A 6,535-nucleotide genomic window follows, 5' to 3' on the forward strand; every position below is an offset into this window, starting at 1 on the left:
AGTGAAGATAGAATAAAGGATATTTCGAAGAGTGGGGAGTATATAACTGAATCAAGAGTGAATGTATAACATTCACTCTTGTTTACATATATTAAGCTTATCAAAAAGCAACAGGATGGGGAACTTTTCAGAACGCTAGAGAGCAGTGGCTTCCAGAACTGTTCATGGTAATGCACTCCTTCCCACTTTCCAGCCTTGGCCTGCTCAATAGTAATAGAAAATGGTGAAGAAAACCACTTACTATGATGTTTATGAGGTCAAACCCAATGCCACCCAGGAAGAGCTGAAGAAAGCTTATAGAAAATTGGCCTTGATGAAGGCAAGAAGCTTAAACAGCTTTCTCAAGCTAATGAAAAACTTTCTGATTCAAATAAAAGAGAATTATGTGATAATGAGGAGAACAGTCCATCAAAGAAGATGGAGTCGGTGGTGGTTTGATATCTTTGATATTATGGACATCTTTGATATGCTTTTGGACTTGGTGGCAGAATGCAGAGAAGAGGGGAGGAAGTTGTCCATCAGCTCTCAGTAATATTAGAAGAAAACTAGCTTTGCAAAAGAAAGAGATTTGTGACAAATATGAAGGCTGAGAAGGTAAGAAAGGAGTAGTAAAATGTTGTCCTCCTTGATGAGGTACTGGAATGCAAATTGAACCTAGAAGGATTCAACAAATTCAGTCTGTATGCATGGAGTGCCAGGGCCATGAGGAATGGATCAGCCCTAAAGACAGATGTAAAAGGAAGATAGTTCAAGAGAAAAAAAAATGTTTTAGAAGTTCATATTGATAAAGGAATGAAAAATGGTCAGAAAATAACATTCTATGGTGAGAGACCAAAAGCCAGAACTGCAGCCAGGAGATAATATCATTGCTTTAGATCAGAAGGATCATACTGTTTTTACTAGACAAGGAGAAGACCTTATGTGTATGTACATATAGTTGGTTTAAGTGTTGTGTGGCTTCCGAAAGCCAGTGTCTACTCTTGACAACTGAACCATAGTCATCACTTCTCATCCAGGTTGGATTTTCAAGTATAAGCATATCAGATGAAGGCATGCTGAGTTAACATAGACCATATCAGAAAGGGCACTTAATCATCAAATTTAAGGTTAACTTTTCCTGAGAATGGCTTTATCTCTCTTGAAAAGCTTTCTCTACTGATAAAAACTCCTACCTGAGAGGAAGGAAGCAGAAGATACTGATGAAATAGATTAGGTAGAACTGGTGGACTTTGATCCAAACCAGGGAAGATGATGTTATTACAATGGAGACACATATGAGGGGGATGACCATCATCCCAGTGGTGGGCTTTAGTGTCAGACTTATTAATAGGGCCCACAGGTAGCATTTGATATGTGGTAAGTACATAAGTAAAGGACTGTAATCACAGTATGCTCACCACTTACACTACCTGGCTATTGTTTTTGTTTTAATATTCAATTATAATAGTGTTTTAAAGTTAAAGGAATAAACTCATATAGGGGCTAGGAGGATAAAGCAATAGGAGCCTGTTGATACTTCCAGTCATGAATTTAAAATGAGATTGATTGGCATACTTTTGTATTTTTATTGAACGATGCTCATCTACAGAAGTGCAGATGTGGAATAGGGAGAGATGTGGAGTTTTATAAAAGGAGAGAATAAAAACCTAAGAATTTAAGTGATTTTTTTTTTTTAGTATAATCCTCATTGTTTATTGGAGTTGATTGTAAAAATTAGACTAAGAAAGAAAGGAAAGTCTTGAAAGTGACTATGCAAAGTTATTTGCCCATGTGGATGATAACAAATTGTGGCTGACACTGAGAATGGGAATCCCAAGACACTTGATTGTGCTCATGTGAAACCTATACTTGGACCAGTAAACACTGGTGAGAACAGAGTAAGGAAACACTACGTGGTTCAAAATCAGGAAGAGTGTATCAAGAATGTGTCTTATCTTCATATGTTTTCAATCTATAAGCAGAACATATTATACAGGAGGCTGAATTTTATGATGAGAAATGCAGCATTAGGATTGGAGGAAGACCCATCAACAACTTCAATAATGCAGATGACAGAACCTCGCTTGCCAAACTAAGGAGGACCTGAAGCATTTGCTGCAGAAGGTCTGTAGTCTTCAAGCATCAAGAAGATGAAGATTCTCACCAGTAGGCCAATTGGCAGTACCATGATAGATAGAAAAAGATATTGAGATTGTTAAGAATTTCAGCTTGCTTGGCTCCACAATCAACACTCTTGGCACCATCAGTCAGGAAATCAAAAGGCAAATTGCATTAGTTAAATCTGCTGTCAGGGATCTTTCCAGAGTACTGAGAAGCAACTATGTCAGCCTTGAGATTAAGGTGCATCTGGTTACATCCATGGTCTTTGTGATTGCTTGCTATGCATCAGAGAGCTGGATAATGACTAAGTGTGGTAGAAGAAGAATTGATGATGTCTTTGAGTTATAGTGCTGGAGAAAAATCTGGAACATACCATGGACCACCAAGAAAAGAAATAGGTCTGTTTTGGAGAGGGTGAAACCAAGCTTATCCTTGGATGCTAGGACAGGAGAGACTGAATCTTGGAGAAGGACATCATGATTGGAAGGGTGGAGGGACAGCACAAGACAGAAAGACCCTAGATGAGATGGATTGATATCGTAACTAGAGCAATGGGGATATGTGTATCAGAGTTAATAAGACTGGCTCAGTTCAGGGCAGGCTTCAGAGCTACTGCACATAGGGTTGCTATGAGTTGCAGGTGACTTAATGGCACATAACAACAATAACAACAAACTGACTAAGTATAGAGAAAGGACATATCCCTGATAGACTTCTTTCCTTATTGTAAACCATCCAGTGTCTTCTTGCTCTGTTCAAGTGGCAGTTTCTTGGTCTAGGTATAGGTTTCTTCTGAGCAAAATGAAGTGTTCTGTGTTTCTCATTTTTCTCAATGTTAGCCATGGTTTTTTACAATCTTTTTCACATGCCTTTGCAAATGTCTTTGCATAGTGAATAAAGTACAAGTAGACATTCTTCTTTCATCCAAGACCCAGATGAAAAATAAAAATTTTATCTCTGGTACTGTGGTCTCTTCTAAACGCAGCTTGAATATCTGACAATCTTCTTTGAATAGTTCTCTTTCCAGCCAATTTTGAATGATCTTTAGCAATATTTTTATATTTTGAATGATCTTTAGCAATATTATTGTTATTGTTCAATAATTTCCACATTTTGATGTATCTTTTTTTTTTTTTGGAGTGGGGATGGGAACAAATATTCATCCCTTTCAGTTAGTTGGCTACATAACTATCTTCAAAACTTCTTGTCATAGATCAGTGATAGAACCCTGGCTGTATGTGTTACTTGAAACATAAGTTTTGACCCCATCGACACCTAGGGTGTTATTTTTTGCCAATGTTTTTAACGCAGTTTGGCTTCTTCCCTCATCACCATTGATTCTGTACCATATGCTACTTTTTAAAATATTTCACTGTCTATTAATTCTTTTTGGTGCAGTGACTGCATATTTCATCCATCTTCTTTAACTGTTTCCTGGAGCATTCAAGATTTTGCCCATATTTCTCAATATTGTATCTCAAGACTTGAATTTGCTTTTCAGTTCCTTTATATTGAGAAATGTTCAGTGAGTTCTTCCCTTTTTATTCTCAAACTCTAGTTCTTTTCACATTCTAATATTTTGCTTTGTCTTCTCAGGTTACCTTCTGATATCTTCTGTTCATATATTTTACTTCAGTATAGCTTCCTTCTTTTTGGCTTCTCAATGTTCTATTGCAATTTTTAGAGCCTTTTCTGACATCTATTTTGCTATTTTCTCATTTAACCATTAATGACCTTTTACTCTCTTCATGGATAATATTTTTGTGTTAACCCACAATGCATCTGCTCTTGATAATTAGTATTAAATACCTTAAACCTGTTCATTGGATGATTTTTAATTTCTGGTGTCATTGAATCAAGGGTATATTTTGGATCTTGTGGCTTGTTTTACTTTTCTTTAACTAGACTCTTCACCAACGAAGGCATTTGAATGGCCAATAAACATGAAAAAGTTCAAGATCATTATTTATTATAGAGATGAATAGCAAAATAACATAAGATCTCTTCTCACTTCAGCATATTGGTGATGTTCAATAATATACCAAACAACAAACCTTCATGAGAGTGTAGAGAGATGGAAACTCTTATATGCTGCTGGTGGGAATATAATATGGTACAACCACTATGGAAAGCAAATTGGCACTTCCTTAGAAAGTTAAAAGTAGAAATGCTATTTAATCCAGCAATACTACTATTAGGTATATATCCCAAATGAAGACTTGTGGCACAAACCATCGTATATCCATTTTTATTATAACATTATGTATAACAGCAATTATAAATACAACCTAAGTTTTCATCAATGAATAAATGGCTAAAGAAACTATGATATAGTCACATAACAAAATATTGTTTGTTGTTGCTGTTATATACCTTAGATTCAGAATCAACTCATATCTGACTCTTCATCAAGTTGTCTGAAATTGACTGTCTCATGGAATGAGATTTCTCATTATTCTTCTGTAGAACATCTGGTGGGTTTAAATCACACATCTTTGGATTGACAGAGAAACTCATTACAATAAATCTACCTGAGGTCCCTTACGTTAGAACCATCACTAATGTAAAGTTGTTGTAGTTGAACACCATTGAGTTAGAACTAACTAATAGCTGAGTGCCTAGTGGGTTTTAAAAGACAGTGAATCACACTGGAGTATATTCATCTTTCTTCTGTAAAATAGCTCATGAATTTGAACCGTGTTTTATTTTGGTGATGTTAGTAGTGCCACTTCTTACTACTAAACAATGAGAAATCTCTGTTGGATTATTAGGCATCATTAGTAAATACTGAAAATGGTGAAATACTGCACAACATTTATTAATATATAACAATTTATGTTGAGTGACTTAAGTTAGTCATTAAAGGGCAATTATTATATAAGATCAAATTTCAAAATACTAAACAAACATTTACACACAGAGTAATTCTTTAATGGTTATCAAGTAAAGAAAAAGAGAGGGAAGAAAGTAAAAAGTAGTAATTACATAAGTTGAAAGAAAAAGTGATGCACAATAACTAATTATTTGATGTCCATTTGGAACTGACTCGTAGTTGAGCATCTAATCTGTTTTTCAGAGGCTATAAAGTCACATTGGAGGACATTGTCTCTCTTTCTCCCACACAGATTAAGCAGTTGATTAGACATCATATTAGTTAATAACATTAATCAATAAAAATTAATGTTCTAAAACAAAACTTCTATTAATGAATGAAAAGTCAATATGACTTGTCAACTTTCACTCAAAATAAAAACAAAGAATATAGACTACAAGAGCCTGTTGGACAATTCTAATTGTCCTATGTTGTTGAATGCCATTGAGTAGGAATCAATTCGTAAAACTGACCCTCCAGCAGGTTTGCTTTTATTTAATAAATTTTGTATTTTAACTGTGATTTAAGAAAGTGTACAAAAAGTTAAATTTTCGTTCATTCATTTTTGCACATTTTTACCACCTCTCCCTCCTTTCCCCCTCCTCCTAGTTTGCTTTTTTTTTTTACAAGAGAAAATTGTTCCTATTTCTTTTATAAAGGGGCAAGTGGATTTGAATAGCATTGTCTTTGGACTGAGAGCACAGCTCCTTACTCACTTAGCCAGCAAAACTCCCTATTAGAGCTCCCTCATCATTGCATGAATGTAGGTGGTGGAAAGCAACAAGGATACCAGAGACATTGCCCATGTGAGCTTGAAATTGCCAAAAATGAAGACAATTACAGGGTTGAAGAAAGTTAAAATTTTCATAATTGAGAATTAAGCAGAAAACCATCTGAATCAAAGATGTGAAGTTACATATCCAAATGACATTAAACTTAAAAGGATTTTAAAAGAGAAATGGAGTCTGAAAGTGATGATGAAGGACAAGGGGAAAATTACTCAACATTTAAGGTTCAGTATTAAGACCTCTTGTGGCTTAGAGTCAAGGAGTTGTGCTTTCAGCTTGAAGGCAAGTAGTTCAAATATGTGAATTGTTCTTCAGCAGAAAGATGCACACTCCTCTCCAGTGCAATATATATCTGAAAACCCACTGGAGGGTCAGCTATCAGTCAGTTCTCAGTTGTGGACACATAATACCTTAAGAAGAAAAACAACTAGAAATATTGCCAGAGTTAAAAGCTCTATTATTTGTGAGGGAAAAAGAAAAAGTGATCCAAAACCAATTCTACTCCTGGCTATAGGGAGAGGATGAAGGGAGTGTTCAGAAAGCACATTGAATTTACAGAGGGTTTTGGTGCTTATAAATTATGCATTCCATGAGATGCAAATAGGGAGTTTTTAGAGATACCAGAGTTAATATATGGAAAAGGGTATGGGATGTTAAGGATTGTATATGATAGATAAGGAATAGAACTGACCTAGAAGTCTTATCTGCTGACTAACAGAAATAATAGAGAATAATGGGATCATAGCTGGATGATCTTCCAGCAAATATGTTGACA

General features: G+C 35.4%; 1 pseudogene; it reads left to right on the forward strand.

The window, feature by feature from the left end:
* Positions 1 to 220: 220 nt before the first annotated feature.
* Positions 221 to 1,327, forward strand: LOC102846481 (annotated as a pseudogene).
* The last annotated feature ends 5,208 nt before the right edge of the window (positions 1,328 to 6,535 follow it).

The sequence above is a fragment of the Elephantulus edwardii genome, unplaced genomic scaffold (assembly GCF_000299155.1).
Source record: "Elephantulus edwardii isolate Elephantulus edwardi_28Jun2011 unplaced genomic scaffold, EleEdw1.0 scaffold00034, whole genome shotgun sequence".
Lineage (NCBI taxonomy): Eukaryota > Metazoa > Chordata > Mammalia > Macroscelidea > Macroscelididae > Elephantulus > Elephantulus edwardii.